Source organism: Spermophilus citellus (assembly GCF_964194105.1).
Source record: "Spermophilus citellus genome assembly, chromosome: 4".
In the NCBI taxonomy this organism is placed as follows: domain Eukaryota; kingdom Metazoa; phylum Chordata; class Mammalia; order Rodentia; family Sciuridae; genus Spermophilus; species Spermophilus citellus.
Window position 1 is genome coordinate 199,238,000 of NC_138185.1, and position 18,613 is coordinate 199,256,612.

The following is an 18,613-nucleotide window of genomic DNA, read 5'->3' on the forward strand; positions in this document are numbered from 1 at the left end:
GATGTAAAAACAGCCGGGGAGGGACCCAGAAGTCCTCCGTGGGTGGGGAAATGGTGTGTGCCTATGTGTATAGGTGGCATCAAAGTTAATCTACAGAGTGATTTTTTAGGTCAAAACTAGGTTCCTCTTTTAAAATTACTTGAAATGTCAAGAAGCAAGTGGCCTGCTTCTCTTGGTTGAGCTGATACAACCCTTCAATGACATTTATCACTGTGATATGGAACCCTCCTCCAGGCAGGCCCAACTTAAATATCCCAGTCATGGAGCCCCTAAGGTATGACCTTTCAGCGACTCCCCCACAAAGTAGATTCCATTTAACCTTTTTCTCTGCTACTTACCTGGAATCAACCCTATTTCCTTTGCACCACTAGTGAAGCCCACAGTCCACCTGGGCCCCCAAGAATGCAGACTTCTTTCTTTTTATTGTATACCTGTGCACTCGCAGATCTTACCTTCCACCTAAATAACAACAAACAAAAAAGGTAAGTGGATCTGGAACTGAAAGTCAGACAGATTATGCCAAATCCCTGTCAAAGAGAAGGAGAGTGAAAGAAAAACCCACACAGGAAGGGCCAGCAAGAAATTGCCTGCAGACAGCTGTGACCTGCCAACTTGATGGTGTGTTGGATGGAATTACAAGAGGAGAGAGAGAGCTCTGAGCAGACTGGAGAGGCTGTATTTGAGCTTTGGGCTCAAAAAAAAAAAAAATCTCATAAGATTGTTTCAAATTGGCTCAGATGTGGAACTTCTTTACAGAAGAGGTTTCTGGCAACCCACCAACAAAAGAGAATGACAGGAGGTGGGCAGTCCTTGTACCCCAAATGGGACCCACGTGTGGTACTCCCCACCTCGGAGCCTGAGGGGAACCTGTGGGAACTCTGGCAGCTGTGTGGTGAAGGGACAAGACTTCAAGTCCCGCCTGCCTTGCTCTGTGTCCAGGTCTTCCCTGAGCATCGTGGCCTGGGAATGCCCTTACCAGACCTGCCCACCCCAACCCTCCAGAAACAAACTGCCACTTCTCATTCAGCCCTTTTTCCCCAAAGCAACCTCACCCTGCCAGAAGGGTTTATGGCCTCTGTTCTCTCGTGGTATTTGGGACATTGCTCCATCAGGAACTTTCCATGTTATATTCCCCACAAGACTGACTTCTTCAAGGGAGGGGACTCTACCTTATTTGTCTTTTAACCCTAGGACCCATCAAAGGGCCTGCTACTCAAGCTACTCTTGAATGAATGAACATTCTTTCTATAACTTATGCAATTACTCAATAATTTAATAAAATTTATCGAGCAATTAATATGTATCAGGCAGTAGAGTAGGACACTGGAGTTACAGTGGGGGCAAAGCAGTCCTAAGTCCCTGTTCTTACAGAATTTACAGTCTGGATGGAGGAACAGAATCCCAATAATCACACAAAGAAAATAGAAAATTGCAAATGTTCTAAGGCCTTGGAGGCATGGTATAAAGGATCGTGAAAATGTATAACAGGGTGAACTGACCATCCATTGGACTTGAGTCAAGGTGTTTAACCTCTGAGCCTCTCTCTCCTGCCTCCCCTACAGAATAATAACATCTGTTCTTGTAGCATTGGGAGGAAAGAGCGAGGACATTGGGAAGGGTACCACAGGAGCACAAAGAAGGATGGCCATGCCAGGGCATGCTCCTCAGGTCCTTGACAGCTGTTTCATCCTCAGATAGACCTAGGGGACAACAAGGACACACATAGGTTTGTGAGATGTCAGAAATCTTTGTGGATATTCACTCCAGGGAATTTACCCTGGGAAGCGGCAGGCAGCTGTCTGCAGAGGGAGATGTAAAGAGGCCTGCAGATAATCAATGAGGGGGGGCCGGGAAGCCATGGCTAAGGGGAAGCTGGACAGGAACAAAGAGAAATCCTGTTCCGGTGCTGAGGGTACCCAGGAGTGGACTCTCCCCCTGGGAACCCATGGGAGATTGCATTCCAAGCTGCAGGTCCACCAGGCTGCTGACAGGGGGCAACCTGCACCAGGAAATGCAAGAGAGCCTGGAAAGGACAGGCAGGACTGATGGACCAGGGCTGCCTCCTAGCAGCTGCAGAGGCCTGGCAAGAATAGGGGAGGAGGCCAGCTGGGGCGAGAGTGGCACATGAGGTGGATACAGAGGGGGAGCTCCCGAGGTCCAGGTCTATGACCTGGAGAGAGCCGCTGTGGCAGGAAAGGGGATCTGGTCTGCAGGATTGCTGGGAACTGGTCCCTGCTCCCTGCCAGCCTCCCCAGCCTCCCCAGCCTCTGATGGCACCTGCACCCCACAACTCCCTGGAGCCTTGGAGCTTTTCTCCTGCTTCCACTGGAGCTGCAGTGCCCTCTCCACCCAGCCTCCCTTTAGGGTGCTGAGGCTGGACACCCTGGCTCATCAAATATAACAAAGAAATAATACTAATTTGAGATGTCAATGATAGGGGAAATGGGGTGAGGGGACTATAGAAATGCTGGATTATCTTCACAATTTTTCTGTAAATATAAAATTGTAAAAATAAAATTTATTTAAAAACACAGTGGGTGGGGGCTGGGATTGTGGCTCAGCGGTAGAGCGCTTGCCTGGCATGTGCAGGACCCTGGGGTCGATCCTTAGCACCACATAAAAATAAATAAGTGAAATAAAGGCATTGTGTCCAACTACAACCAAAAAATAAATATTTAAGAAAAAACACAGTGGGGTACTGTGGTACATGCCTGTAATTCCAGCAATTTAGGAGACTGAGGCAGGAGGATTGCAAATTTGAGACCAGCCTGGACAACTTAGCGAGACCCTGTCTTTAAAAAGGGGCTGGAGGGGCTGGGGTAGAGCGCTTGCCTAGCATGTGTGAGGCACTGGGTTTGATTCTCAGCTACCGCATATAAATAAATAAAGGTCCTAATATTTTAAAAAATAAAATAAAAAGGGCTGGAGATGTAGCTCAGTGGTAGAGTACCCCTGGGGTCAATTTCCAGTACCACTTACAAAAATAAAACAAACAGAAAAACCTCATTAGCTGTTGGTTTTCTAGAGGGGAAAGAGCACTGGCTTCTTTGGGTTGGAACAAGGGCCAGGACTGCCCCTTTGGCTATTTCTAACCCCTGGGGCTCCACTTACCAAGCTGGTCAACCAGGTACCCTCTGGGGAACTGAACCTGGGTCAAGAGCCCGTGGCCTTCCCTGTTCTGTCTCCTAACTCTTCCTGCTTCCTGTTTTTTTTCTTTAGGCCTCCTCTGTCTTCTCTCCATGCCTGGCTGCCCCTCACCTCAGGCCACAATGGAGTCACTGAAGTCTCTGCTTAGCCACAGCTGAGCAGGCCCTGCAGGTTTTGCTCCATTAATTCCTCACTGAAGATCAATTCCTTCCAATGCTAACTGTTCTTATTGATCACTGGTCTCATTCCCTCCCCTACTCTTGGCCTCAGATCCAGGGACCATTCCATTGTATCTCTATGTGGTAGAGCCAGCCTAAGTGTTACGGAGCTGGGGCTTTTGGAGAAAATGAGGCAGCATGAAAACCCCCCTCTTCAAACTCCGGTTCTTGCAACCAAGTCAGAAAGATTTCAGACATGTCACTCAGAGTAAGAGGAATGAGTTTACTGAAGGGATAGGAAAAGGGAAAGGGGACACTCTCAAGGGAGAATGAGTCCTCTCAGAGAGAAGAGGGACAATATGCCTCTCCTACACTCCAGTTTTATGGGGGACCCCAGAGAAGTTTTTGGAGAGTTCTGCCCAGATCTACCTCTTGACTTGACTGACAGCAAGGTGACATCAGACTTTCAAGTCTCAACTGTCGTGGCAAATCTAGGTCACCTCAGCCCGTGCTGACCAGTTCTAATTGGATTCTTAACCATATGTGCTTACAGATTTTATGGTTAGGAGGAAATATCCTTATCTTTCAGAGTTTCAGGTCTGGTCACAAGTCTCCTCCTTCAGGGTAACTTGGGTTCCTCTTATCAACATTCCTTTGGGCCTGCATTTCTCCTGCAGTGAACAGGTAGTGTGCTGAGGAATGTGACATATCCTGTCCACTTAGGCCAGACAGGGCTGCAGGTAAATTGCTTCCTGGAAAAGAAAGCATGTGGGGGTCAGCACAGTGGGCCCATTGGATAGAATTATTCTCTTGACTTCATGTTCCCGTCATCCTCATCTGCCTGTCCCTTAACATAAGGACCATAGGAAGTGGGAGTCTGTCACAGGAAGTGGGTCAGGGAATGAGGAGGTGGCCTCGTGTTGAGCTGCAGAATCACATAAGCTGGCCTGTTGTCCACCAGGCTGAGATTCACCTCCCACCTTTGCCTTGTGCTAATGAGGCCCGGGCAGGGGTGGTTCACCAAGGTGATCATGGTGGGCTCAGAGGTAAGAGGGAAGAGGAGAAGTGCATTTCTTCCACATGGTCCCCATGGGCATGAAGCAGAGCAGTTATTTCTGCTCAGAAGTAGAAACAGAAGATTAAAACCTAATCCAGGCCTAGCCAGTTAAGATGATGACATAGGAATTACTTTTGAATGGATATACTGTTGGACAAGAAAATATGAAGTGCTGAGCTTAATAGTAATGGATATAGAAGCATGTTCAAAGGACAGTCACAACCTTAAATAGGGGTCACTTGGTCCTCCAACCTACATTTTTTTACTCCCACAATGCTCTTTGGTTCCAATGCCCAAGTGAGCCCACCTGTGGTTTCCATGCAAAAGGAGCAGGTTTTGGGGAAGGGGTGGAGGATAAAGGTAGAATTGCATGCAGGGAAAGGCAGGGACAGACCGAGAACCAAGCAGAGACCCTGGCCTCATCAGAGGACTCCCTATCCCTGATGAGAGGGCAGCCTAAAAAAAAGGACATTTAAGTGGGTCCAGAGGCCTGAGTTTATTCAAGTACCTCAGCCTCCTCAGGTTTTGGTGCACTCATCTGTTAAACTGCAAGGATGATAACCCCTCATTAGGCTCTTTTTTTTTAATATTTATTTTTCAGTTTTTGGTGGACACAACATCTTTATTTTATTTTGATGTGGTGCTGAGGATCGAACCCAGCATCCTGCGCATGCCAGGCGAGCGTGTTACCGCTTGAGCCACATCCCCAGCCCCTCATCAGGCTCTTGTGAAGACCCAAAGAGACCATGAGAAGGTTGGCACTTATCTCTCTCCCTCCCCCCTTCCCTGCCTCCCTTATGCTGGAATTAAACCCGAGGCCTGGAGCATGCTAGGTAAGTGCTCTACCACAGCTACACCCCTAGCCTGTTTTACTTTTTGAGACACACTGCTAGGTTGGCTTTGAACTTGTGATTTCTGCCTCAGCCTCCTGGGTCACTGGGATTACAGGTGTCCTTCACTGTGCCTGTCTACACTGTTTCTTTTTTAATCACTTTTATTAAACTTCTGCTGTTATTTAAAAAAAAATCTTTTCCCAACTTCTACATTGAGTGTGAGTGGGGGGGAACTTTTGCTAACATCTTGAGTGGAACAATTACCTCATTCTTTTTTTTTTTTTTTTTTTACTAATACAGACATTTAAAATCATATATTTTAAAGTTTGTTGTAGCTGCAACCCAAAAGACTTAGTATGTAGTTTTCATTTATTTACAGTTTTATATACATACTAAAGCCCACTTAAAAAAAAATTTCGAATGTTGTGTTTTAAAATTCCAAGGATGTGGGAACACTACAGATTGAACCAGGGAGGCATGACACTTAGTTTCATCCCCAGCTGTTTCCACTTTTAATTTATTTATTTACTTTTTTAAAGATTTTTTTTTTTTAGTTGTTGATAGACCTTTATTTATTTATATGTGTTGCTGAGAATGGAACCCAGTGCCTTACACCTGCCAAGCAAGTGTGCTACCACTGAGCCCAAGCCCCAGCCCTCATTTTTTATTTGAGACAAGGTTTCACTAAGTTGCTGAGGGTCTCACTAAGTTGCCAAGGCTGGCCTTATATTTGAGTTCTTCCACCTCAGCCTCCCGAGAGTCACTGAGTTTACGGGCATGTTCCCACCGTGCCCAGCTCAGTGTATGGGGTTTTATGGGGGGAAGTGATCATTCCTGTTATAATTCTGAACTTATCATGTTGTGACCAGAGATAATCCCTTTCATTCTCTTGATTTTTTGGTATGCATTGAAAGTTGGTTTAGATTGAATAGTACTTAATTTTTATGAAAAGTGGCTAATTTTTATAAATTACACATAAAGTTTTTTCTCTAATTTGGGGTGCAGTGTTTTATATAATATACCCATCAGTTGAGCTATACTGTATGGATTATATTATATTTTATATGTTATGCTTTTTTCTGTTTTATCTTCTGAGAAAGATGTTTTATTTATTTTTTTAAAAGATAGAGTGAGAGAGGAGAGAGAGAGAGAGAGAGAGAGAGACAGAGAGAATTTTTAATATTTATTTTTTAGTTCTCGGCGGACACAACATCTTTGTTGGTATGTGGTGCTGAGGATCGAACCCGGGCCGCACGCATGCCAGGCGAGCGCGCTACTGCTTGAGCCACATCCCCAGCCCCAAGAGAAAGATGTTTTAAAAAACTATTTTAAATATGATTTTGCTAATTCTCTTTGTAGTTCAGACTTTTTTTTTTTTTTTTTTTTTTTTTTTTGGTGGTGGTGCTAGGATTGAACCCAGTTCTCAAGTATACTAAGCAAGTGCTATACCACTGAGCACACCTCCAACCCACCCCCTCTTTTTTTCTTTTGTATGAGGGATTGAACCCAGGGACACTTGATCATTGAGTGTCATCCCTAGCCCTTTATTTATATATATATATATTTTGTTGTTGTTGTTGTTTTGTTTTAACAATTTTATTTATTTATTTATTTGTTTGTTTGTTTATTTATTTATTTATTTTGGTGCTGGAGATTGAACCCAGGGGTGCTTAACCACTGAGCCACATCCCCAGCACCCCCACACCTTTTTTTAGTTGTAGATGCACATAATAACTTTATTTATTTATTTTAATGCAGTCTGAGGCTTGAACCCAGTGCTTCACATGTGCTAGACAAGTGCTTCACCACTGAGCCACAACCCCAGCCCCTCCAGCTCTTCTAAATATTTTATTTAGAGACAGGATCTTGCTAAGTTGCTTAGGGCCTCACTAAGTTGCTGAGGCTGGGCTTAAACTTGCAATCCTCCTGCCTCAGCCTCCTGAGCTATGAGCTGCTAAGATTATAGGCGTGCCCTGCTCTTGTGCCCTTCTAGGTATTGAATTTTGTCAAATATTTTCCTTTATCAATTGAGATGATCATGTGCTTTACCCCACTTCATTCTCCTAATGTAGTATATTACATGATTGATTGGTTTTCATGTTAAATTCCTCTTGCATTCCTGGGATAGTCCCACTTTGTTATAACACATAATCCTTTTTATATATTGCTGCATTTTTGTTTGTTAAAGAACTCCATATTCATAAGGGATATTGGTTTATATTTTCTTGTAATAAGTACCTTTGTATGGCTTTGGTTTCCGGGTAATAATGCTCACCACACAGAACGTGTTAGGAAGTTTTCTCTCCTATTTTTGAAAAAATATTTGGAGAATACTCAGGCACTGTGGTACATGCCTGTAATCCTAGCACTCAGGATGACTGCAAGTTTGAGGCCAACCTCAGCAATTTAGCCAGGCCCTAAGAATAGCAAGACCCTGTCTCAAAATAGAAAATAAAAGAACTAGGGATGTGGCTTAGTGGTAAAGCACTGCTGGGTTTATTGCTTAGTACCAAAAAGGAAAAAAAAAAAAAAAAAGGAGATTTTGAGAAGGATTGGGATTAAATATTCTTTAAATGTTTGGTAGCATTTACCAATAAAACCACTTCATCCTAGGGATATTGCTCAAGAGGTTTTTCATTATAGTTTCAATCCTTTGTTAAAGGTATATTCAGATTTTCTGTTTCTTCTTGGATTTGTCTTGGTGGTTGTGTGCTTCTAGGAATTTATCTATTCATCTAGGTAACCCTTTTTGTTGGTGTAATTATTCATACTATTTTCTTTTCTTTTTTGTAGCAGGAATTGAACCCAGGGATGCTTAACGACTGAGCTACATCCCAGCCCTTTTTAAAATTTTTATTTTCAGACAGGGTCTCACTGAGTTACTTAGGGCCTCCCTAAGTTGCTGAGGCTAGCTTTGAACTTGCATTCCTCCTGCCTCAGCCTCCCAAGCCTCTGGGATTACAGGCATGTGCCACTGTACCCGGCCATCGTATTTTCTTTTAATTATTTTTATTTCAATAGAGTCAGTCTCCAAACTTGAATGCTATATTAAAATCCTGTTTCTAATACAGCCTGAGAGTTGAGGTTTATTCTTTCATTTCCCATGTTAATGTAAATGAGATACATATTCTCTCATTTCTAATTCATATCAGAAATCTTGACAAGTCACCGACTTACTTATTTCATGCAGAAGGGCCAGTGTCCCTCCCCCTGGTTACTGAAGGAAACACTAGAGTCCACCTTTGACAGAGCAGATGTTCATTTCAGTATCATTAACCCAGTTAAGAAGCTGAGACAGTCCATCAGAATTCCTGGAATTTAGAGGCCGAAGGCACTTTCACAGTGCATAGAAACAAATTTTGACATCTTTAAAAAGAACACGTACAAGGACTATTTCCTGACCCAGGACAGTGACTGCCTTTCTTCAGCTTTGGACAGGTAGGGAACATTTTCTGCCTTTCTTTCTCTCTCTTTTTTTCTCTCCAGTTCTGGGGATTGAACCCAGGGTGGGGCTGTACACTGATCCACATTCCCAGTCCATTTTTCTTATCTTTTAGTTTGAGACAGGGACTTGCTGAGTTGCTGAGGCTGGCCTTGGATTTGTGATTCTCCTGCTTCAGCCTCCCAAATTCCTGTGATTACAGGTAGGAGCCACTGTGCCTGGCTTGTTGAGGTTTCTTTTGACTACCATTTAGGAATCCATTAGAATGTACACAGTGGTGAGAACTGTAATCCCAGAGACTCTGGAGGCTAAGGCAGGAGATTTGAAAGTTTGAGGCTAGCCTCTGCAATTTAGTGAAACCCTGTCTCAAAAAAAAAAAAAAAAAAAAAAGAAGAAGAAGAAGAAAGAAAGGGCTGGGGATGTGGCTCAAGCGGTAGCGCGCTCGCCTGGCATGCGTGCGGCCCGGGTTCGATCCTCAGCACCACATACCAACAAAGATGTTGTGTCCGCCAAGAACTAAAAAAAAAATAAATAAATATTAAAAAATTCTCTCTCTCTCTCTCTCTCTCTCTCTCTCTCTCTCTCTCTCTCTCTCCTCTCTCACTTTCTCTTAAAAAAAAAAAAAGAAGAAGGAAAGAAAGAAAAGAAAAGACCAAAACAGGGAGGGATGGGGGTGTACCTCAGTGGAATTGCACCCCTGGATTAAATCCCTAGTACCATACAAAAATAGCTAAGAAATGAAATACTGTCATATCAGTCCTTGCAGGGCGTCATTGTTTTATTTTTGCAGTGCTGGGAATTGAACTCAGGGCCTCATACCTGCTAGGCACATGCTTTACCATTGAGCTATACCTCTAACCTGGTGTTTTGTGTTTATATCTTCATTGGCCCTTTCCAATGAAGTATCAGGAGCTGGTGGGCAGAAGCAGGGAGTCAGTGCCCTTGGGCCTGTATGATTGGTAGGCTGTAAGTGAAGAGTCCCCCAGCTGGTGTCCTGGGTGCTCTGTATCAGGTTGAGCTGTCTCATGACTCTGGAATCTCTGTCCTTTCTGAGCTCCACCACAAAATGACTGGATGAGGGACCGAGGAGAAACCACTGGACACTGGTTTAGGGTCTCAGACCTCGTTTGAATCTTACCACTGAATGACCTTAAGCACAGGACTCCCCTTTCAGGGCCTGTTTCCCATGGAATATGTAGAAATATCTAAAGTGAGATGAAAACAAGGAGGCATGGGGGCAAGCTCTGAGGCAGGACTGGCTTGGTTCACGCCAGAAAGCGGAGGGCTGATGGCCCTGGGGAAAGGGACGGACGGGCCAGGAGGTTGGGCGAGGCGAGCAGCTGCAGTATTTTAAACTTTAATGTGGTGAGCAGCCAATTCACAATTGTGAAGCCCATCATGCTGCTTGGTGGGAGATGTAGGGGCTGAGAGAAGCAGCGGGGACCAGGGAGGAGGTCACTGTAGTTGTCCAGACCAGCTTGGTGGTGGTGGGAGGGAGAAAAGGGGTGTGCTTCACATGTCTTTTGGAGTTAGAACACACAGGACCTAGTGCTGGCTGGGATGGGGAGAAGGGACTCCTGAGAGTCCCAGGTCTCTGGCCTGAGTTCAATGGGGTCCATGGAAGCAGTTCCCTGAGATAGGCAAGATGGAGGCTACAGGTGGAGCAGGAGTGGGGCTCAGTGTCTCTGAACATGCTCAACCTGAGACTCCTAAGCACATTACTTCAGCTCCTGGAGTTCAGCCATTTCAATCTGGCTATAAAGGAAAGGAAGCATCTTGGCCCTCATTCTCTTCAAGTTTTGTGTGAGCCATAAACTTGTTCCCCAAGCCCAGGCTCGGGCTTACTTTTCTCTTCCTTTCACCTTTGTGATCTGGGGTCAGGGACTGACCCAATGTTGGGTAAAATTCTTTTCCCTGTCTTGAACTTAGACTTTACCATGGAAATCTTCCTAGAAACCTACTTATAGAAGGCGAATCCAGTGGCCCAGCAGTCTGGGAGGCCCAAGGTTCCCCAGCCCATGTCCCTTGCCTGATGCCCAGGGACAAGGCCATCCAAGTCCTATCCCATCTCTCGGGTGGTCTCCATAGCCTCCAACAAGGATCCTAGGCCCACTCTGCTGACTTGTTCTTTTCCTGGGATGGATTGTCCAACAACTTGGTGCCTCTAGAGGGCGCCCTCTTCTCTAGGGTTTAGCTCAGCATCCAGATATGGATGTTAACATATCCCAATATCCAGATATGGCATCACCCAGGAGCTCTTGGCATTGACAGGATGCTTCTAGAAAAGCAGTATTTACTGAGGGCAACTGGAATTGTCCCTCTATAGTTTCCTGGGACAAAGTCCAGCTCTGTCCTCTATAATGCAGAACATGGTACACAACTACCTGTGGTCTGAGCCAGGAATAGAGGTTGGGTGTTACCTGTCAGTTCTCACCACCATCAAAATACTGAGATGGCTGAGTCTCCATAGGGTTCCTTATCCTTTGCCCAAAGCAAGCATCTCCTTCCCTCCTTCCTCTGCCCACAGCCTTTCCCACATCACTTCCTCCCCCAGTGGCAAGTTCTCTGTCCCAGGTCACCAATTCGCTGTCCTCAGTAGAACTCACAGGCTTGATTTAGGGGTATTGTTTTACAAGGACTCAAAGACCCCTGCATATCAGCTATAGCCCAAGCTCTGCAGCCTTCCTCTCTGCTGGGTCTGCAGTGAGGAGGAGATGAGAAAAGGCGTGGAAAGTGCTGGATGTGGGAGGAACGGCAGCTGTTGATAACTTCTGTGTCTGTAGGTGTTACATTCATGGATTTTTTAAAAGAAATTTAGTTGAAGAGGGACATAAAGTCTTTATTTATTTTTTATGTGGTGCTGAGAATTGAACCCAATGCCTCACATGTGCTAGGCAAGCGCTCTACCACTGAGCCCCAGGCCCAGCCTGCATTCGTGGATCTTTGATCACAAGCTAATATCCTTCACCCATCCTGATCCTTCCTGACGTAGTTTATCCTGGAATCTAAGTTGTCTTCTCCAACACCCAACCCCTTGGGAAAGGAGAGAAAGGAGTACTCCAGGGGTTAAAGTGGATAAAAGAGACACACAGCACAGGGAGAGGGAAGATATGCAGGGAATTAAAATAAGTTAACAAGGGATTTTTAAATGTTCTGTTTTGTAGTAGGCTAGATAATGCCCCCAAATCTCATGAACCCTTGGCAAAATTCTGTTAATGGTCTTCTGTGGTTTTGTATGGGAACTGGCATTTGGGGGGATTCTGAAGGCAACTGAAGATTCTACAATATCACAGCAGATGTTCAATTTTGTAAGTATTTTGCACTTGAGGTTCACTTGAAGCATTCTCCTGTTTTACGTTTTTCAGATCTGCCATGTGCCACACAGAGCAAGGGAGTTCCAGGAGAGGTAGCCCTGGCCCATCTTGCTCCCTACTATAGTAGGCCTGGAATTTAGAATGGCACTCCACATGTGGCTGGTGTTCAGAGATATCTGATGAAGAAATACAGAAACACCACCATTTTCAGTAGCTGAACTACATAGTCCATAGATGGCTACCCCACAGTCACTAATATTCCCAAGTGATGGGCATACACTGCCTCCTGATGCTTCCTTTCTTTGGTCTTTTGTTCCTTGATCTCTTTGTGGCTTTTCTCCCTTTCCTGACTCCCTTCTGGCCTTCTTTGAGATGGGATTCCAGCAGGTGGACAGGGGTGGATGGATGGAAGACCTATCAGTAGGGTAAACCCAATAGCACCTGGTTGGGGGTTGGATAAGGGGCAGAAAGGGTATGTTAAGGACCACTTGAGTCTTGACTTGTGTGACTAGACAGTAGTATAGCTCACTTTCACAGGAGACTCTAGAAAAAGCTTTTGGGAAAGACCATGCACGCCGTTTTTGACATGTGTTTCAGTCTGTTTTCTGCTGCTGTAACAAAATAGCGCAGACTGGGTAAATTATAAACAAGGAAAGTTGATTTGGCTCATGATCTGGAGGCTGGGAAGCCTAAGATTGAGGATCTGTATCTATGAGGGTCTTCCTGTGGTCTTAACACAGCAGAAGACGTCACATTACAAGGAGAGAAAGGGTGAGGGGAGAGTCTGAGAGGAAAAGGGGGCCAAACTTTGCCGCAGTCTTGGCTGGGCACAGAATCACGAGCCACCACACAGCTTTGTAGATTCAAACAGCAAATCTTTATTCCCGAACTCACACCGGCCTCCACACACGTTCTGGGGCAATCCCAGTTCTGCTGCCACCCAATTCACCTACCCACGAGGCTTTTCTTCCCAAAATGCTCTCTGAATCTCAGGAGAACTCAATGGGAGCTCAGGCAGCAGGAACGCCCTAATTCCAGCAGCAATAATCCTCAACATCGAACTTCTCTAAAATCCAAGGTCTTAAACTGGGAACGCCCTTAACCCAAGGACGGGGATACTTCCTCAAACCTGATCAGCTCTAAACCCGGATCCACCTTGGTCTTTGAGCAAGGTCACCTTACATGCAATGTCAACAGCGAAATCATTAACATGGGGTACGCTAGCAAGGAAATTTTGATGCGTCATTTCTACTTGGTAATGGCCCTCAGCAAAACTTCCACCCTTTTATATTGAACCCAGTTGTACCATATCAGCCTTAGTCCACCAGGAGGGCAACACCCTCAGGACCTAGTCACCTCTTTGAGGTCCCACTCCTCAAGTCTTATAATAGCAATTGAATTTCAACATGAGTTTTGGAGAAGGCATCTTCAAACCACATAGCATTCAGTGTGAGGGGCCTTTACTATACACAAATAGATATGGTAAGCAGACAGTGGCTGAAGGTGACAAAACACTGCTTTCCTGCCCTCCCCTACAACCCAGGGCCCTTTAGCAGAGTGCCGGAGGGGACAGCACTCTACCTGAGTCTATGTAGGTCCCTGGGAGCCAAATGGGCAATTACTGGTCAATAAGCTTGTGCAATTACTTCCTGGTTGATGCACACTGCATTTAAAAACAAAACATACTTGTCCTGTCATATACTATGGAGGGCCTGGCCTTCATATGGGTTTCTACCAATTCCTAACACCTCTTAATGCCTCTGTCTCTGAGGTGAGTGAAAGACAGGGAGTCCAAGAAGCCAGGAAGGACAAGTGGTCCCTAAAAGATTAGCAGTAACATGCAGAAATTAAGCCAGAGCGAGTCCTCCCATGCCCAGACCCCACAGCTACACAGACACGTGCCCAAGGGGTGAAGTCAGGGCAATCTGGGGAAGCAGGTGTTCCCTTAACCCAAGGAGGAAGTTTCCCATTAGAGCTGTTGGAAGACAGGCAGGGCCAGTGCTGGAGGCATCTGAACAGAGGCTCAAGACCAACTTGGAGGCTGGAGTGTTACCACATGCTTAGCACATGTAAGTCTCTGGGTTCAATTCACACCATCTAAAAAAAAAAGATGGGTAGAACCTCTTGGAAGGGTATGTCCAGAAGATTCAAGAATGCGAAGAAGGCCCCTTTAACCTTGAGAGTGTGGCTGAAGGGCTACCATGGGCCTTTCTAGTGCCATAGTCCTGCAATTCCTCAACAGCTCTCAGGGGGGAGCTCCAGAAGAACAGGCCTGAGGCCGGCCGCCCCATGGGCTAGGCTGCACTGGTCTGGGGCACATTTCCTCATGTAAGAAACTTCCACTCTCACATCTCAGATCATTTTATAGGGTAGTAATAAGGCATTAAGTAACCGCAAATCTTAAGAGTGACTAAAGTTATTTCCCTTCTAATTCCCATTCTACCTAATTTCATTAAGTGGGAAAAAATCTCAGATGGGTGCTACTATACCTAACTCTTCTCAAACACTTCTTAAATTCTGCTCTCCCCCCCCCCCACACACACACACACAAAGACAGCAAGCTTCAGGCTCAGTTTTTGTAGGTAAAGTGTGTAGCTGCAATTTAAAAACACTGGTTTTCATTGTTCATATAGTTATTGTCTATTTACATCAAATGTAAAATTTCTTTTAAAAAAATTCATTTAGCCAGGCATGGTGGCATGTGCCTGTAATCCAGTGACTGGGGAGGCCCAGACAGGAGGATTGCAAGTTCAAGACAAGCCTCAACAATTTAGCAAGGCCCTAAGCAATTTAGCAAAATAAAAAAATAAAAAGGGCCAGGGATGTAAAATGTAACTCAGTAGTAAAGTGCCTCTGGGTTCAATCCCTGGTACCAAAAAAAAAAAAAAAGTGAGTTAGTCATTTCTTTTTTTTTTTTTTTTTTTTTTTGGTGGTCCAGGCTAGCCTTGAACTCCTGGACTCATGCAATCCTCCTCACAAGTAGCTAGCTGGAACTGAAAGGCCAAGGTTCCTCGTCGGAGATTAAAATGCACACACAGATAGCAGTGACAAAGATGAAGCACTTTACTGCAAGCTGGTGCTAGTTTATATAGAAAGTGAGAGTCAGTTATCTTAAACCAGGAAGCTCCCGGGGCCAATCATAGTAAAGGTCAGATCATCACCTACGGTGCATGCATGTCCACCCTGCATAAGATTCATGGGGGGGCTGGAGATGTGGCTCAAGCGGTAGCGCGCTCGCCTGGCATGCGTGCGGCCAGGGTTCGATCCTCAGCACCACATACAACCAAAGATGTTGTGTCCGCCGAAAACTAAAAAATAAATACTAAAATTCTCCCTCCCTCTCTCTCTCTCTCTCTCTCTCTCTCAAAAAAAAAAAAAAAAAAAAAAAGAAAAGAAATCTATATAAAAAAAAAAAGATTCATGGGGGCATGAGCCCCCATAACTTGTTATCCGCCCACTGACAACTTGCCCGCCGCCATGTTGCATTAGGGGCTCCTTATCTGAAAGGCCCGGGGAGTTCTAGCTGCCCACTGGCAAATTGCCTGCCGCCATGTTTGAAAGGCCTGGGGAGTTCTCAGGGAGACTCCCAACAGGAACTATAGGTACAGACTATACTAAGAGTATTTTAAAATATTAGGAAAAGTTGGCCACAGTGGTACATGCCTGTAATCCCAGCAATTCAGGAGGCTGAGGAAGGAGGATTCCAAGTTTGAGGTTAGTTAGCAACTTACCAAAGCCCTCAGCAATTTAGCAATATCCTATCTCAAAATAAAAAATTAAAAAGGGCTGGGGGTGTATCTCAGTGGTAAAGCACCCCTGGGTTCAATCCCCAGTACCAAAATAAATAGATAAATACTTAAAAATACATTAGGAAATGCTGGACAGAGTGGTACACATCATAATCACGATTACTTGGGAGGCTAAGACAGGAGGATAACAAGGGTTTTGTTTTGTTTTGTTTTTTCTGCTTTTTGTACTAGAGATTGGGGTTCTTTATCATTGAGTTACATCTCCAAAACTTTTTATTATTTATTTTGAGGCAGAGTCTTGCTAAGTCACTAAAGCTGGCCTCAACTTGAGATCTTCCCTCTACAGCACCTTGAGTTGCAGGGATTACAGAGATGTACCACCACGCCTGGCTGAGGATTGCAAGTTTGAGGCCAGCCTGAACCATTTAGTGAGATCCTGTCTCAAAATAAAAAATAGAGAGAGCCAGGTATTTAATTTAGTAGTAGAGTACCCCTGGGTTCCACCCCAAATACAGAAAAACAAAAACCCCACAAAAACCCTATTTTAGCTGGTAAGGAGAAGGACATTTATTTTCATCTGGGTTAGGATAGCAAAGACAGAGGCTGGGGGTGTGGCTCAGTGGTGGAGAGCGGGCCTCACATGTGCGAGGGCCTGGGCTCCATCCCCAGCACCTACAGGCAGAAAGGCCCTAGAGATTAGTGGTTCCTGGACTTTACTACACTGCACTGGCCCACGGAGGTGTAGTAGGGACAAACGAGACAAGGCACCGAAGATAGCAGGAAACAGTTTTATTTGGCTGCAGCCAGGTTTAGAGGGTACAGCCTTCGCTGTAGTCAATCAATCCCCTGAACCCCAAGTTCAGGTAGTTTTAGAGTTTTATACCCAGTGTGTAAGGGGAGAGGCTCAGAAGTTCACAGTCTGCAGAAGTTCACATAAAAGCAGCTTTTTCTTTCACTGTTCTGGGCAAGTTAACTCTTCAAGGACAACACCTAAGAAGGGAAAAGCTTCTTCTCCTCTTTTTTTCTTCCCCCTGCCAGCTGTTACCATGGAGCCCATTTGTAACTTAAAAATGTAGAATCTCTGTGAAGCCCAGCTCAAGGCCAGAGGCCTTGTTTGCACATTTCTTCAAAGTACTATACTGGATACGTTTATGAAAAAGTAGTAAGGGGGTGTACCAGCACCTGGAGTGCTGGTATCTTCCTGGCCAGTGGCAAGTAAACAGGGTGACACGAAAATAGGAAGTTTATCCACATTGGACTCTTTTGCAGACTCTTTTGCTGACAGTCCCAAAATCAGCCATGGTGAAGAGGGCTTTTTTGTGGAGAAAGGGGGTGCCCACTTCAGAGGGAGGAAGTGAGAAGTGGAAAACCATGAGCAGCAGGTGCCAGGGCAGAGGGGAGAGCTTCCTCCTTCTAAGCTCTGAGGTTAGACAGTCAATAAAGAAGATCATTTTATAATAGAGGAGAGTAAGAGCAAAAGCTGCAAAAACATTTATTAATGTTTATTTTATTTTTTCCTTTAAAAAAAGATAAAAAGTCAGTTAATTAAAGTTAAAAATCTATCATTACAAAATTTAGTCAGGTGCACACCCCGACCCTTCATTTCTTATAGCATGCCCTTTTAAACCTTTCTTCAGAGATGAAGCTTCTGGAGTTCCTCCTTTGGAAGTGACCGAGGTTGTCCAGACCCGGAGGACTCTTGTACTTTTAGTTTGATTGATGTTTCCCACTAGAGAGTGCCTCAGGATGTCTTCATCCATTTTGCCAGTCACCACAGAAAGGATTTAAGTACTGAAACGATGTAAACCAAGAGTTCTCCAACCTGACCAAATTTGAGGAGCCTAGGATTTAAGTACTGAACTAAATATGCTCATAGGAAATCTCCGTCTTAGAAAGAAAACAGACCTAAGGAATCCCAGCAAAATAGAAACTCCGGCTTGAAAGATGTCAACATTCCAACCTCGGAAGGTAGATGTCTTGTTGAATTAGATGAGACATTGCAAGAGCTTGTTTCAGAAAAGGCCAGTACCAAGCCAAAGTGAAGAATGAAAACAAATGCTTCAAAAATAAAAGAAGAAAAGCAACTTCAAAAATTAAAAGAACAGAGAAAAACTAAATGAGGAATATTTAAAATGGGTCTTTGTAGACCTGAGGCATCTTGCTTTCTTTTATCAAACCAGAATGCTATGAAAACTGAGCCAAAAAAGACTATTCCATCTCCTTCATGGATTACAAGATCAAAGGCCAAAGACCAAATTGAACAAACTAAGACTGAGAATGGCATTGATGTTTGAGCAATCCAACCTAGTCAAAGACAGATTTCAGAAAAGAAAGTATTAGACAAAGAGAAAACAGTTGTGCAGCCTATTTGCCCATATCAGTGAGAATGACTCGATCTGCTACTAATGATAATGAACCTGAAAGAAAGGCATCAAATAAAGGAAGACCTGTGAAAAAGATAGAAACAGAACCTGATAAGATTGTTTCTTTCAAACTTGATAATGAAGAAAATACTTTCAATTCACAAACCAGTGCAACCAATGGAATGGATCCAGATGGAACCTTATCAAAAATGTAAACTTACCTAAGATAAATCCTGCAAAAACCAAAGGGAAGAATTCCTTTGCACCTAATGAGTTTATGTTTCATTCACTGGATGGTTTGAAGACCTATCAAGTAACAGTCATGACTCCCACAGGTGCCAATGCTTTCTTGACACCCATTTATACCTGGAATCCTTTAAAACCAGAAGACTCAAGAAGCAACAAAAAGAAATCTTTTTTTTTTTTTTTTTCAAAGAGAGAGTGAGAGAGGAGAGAGATGGGAGAGAGAGAGAACTTTTTTTTTTTTTTAATATTCATTTTTTAGTCCTCGGCGGACACAACATCCTTGTTGGTATGTGGTGCTGAGGAT

At 44.4% G+C, this 18,613-nt stretch overlaps 1 pseudogene across 1 annotated transcript; it reads left to right on the plus strand.

The window, feature by feature from the left end:
* The first annotated feature begins 4,635 nt into the window (after positions 1–4,635).
* On the plus strand, positions 4,636–18,508 carry LOC308648299 (disks large-associated protein 5-like; annotated as a pseudogene). The gene is made up of 2 exons: positions 4,636–4,659; positions 17,593–18,508. The product of its transcript is annotated as a disks large-associated protein 5-like (transcript).
* The last annotated feature ends 105 nt before the right edge of the window (positions 18,509–18,613 follow it).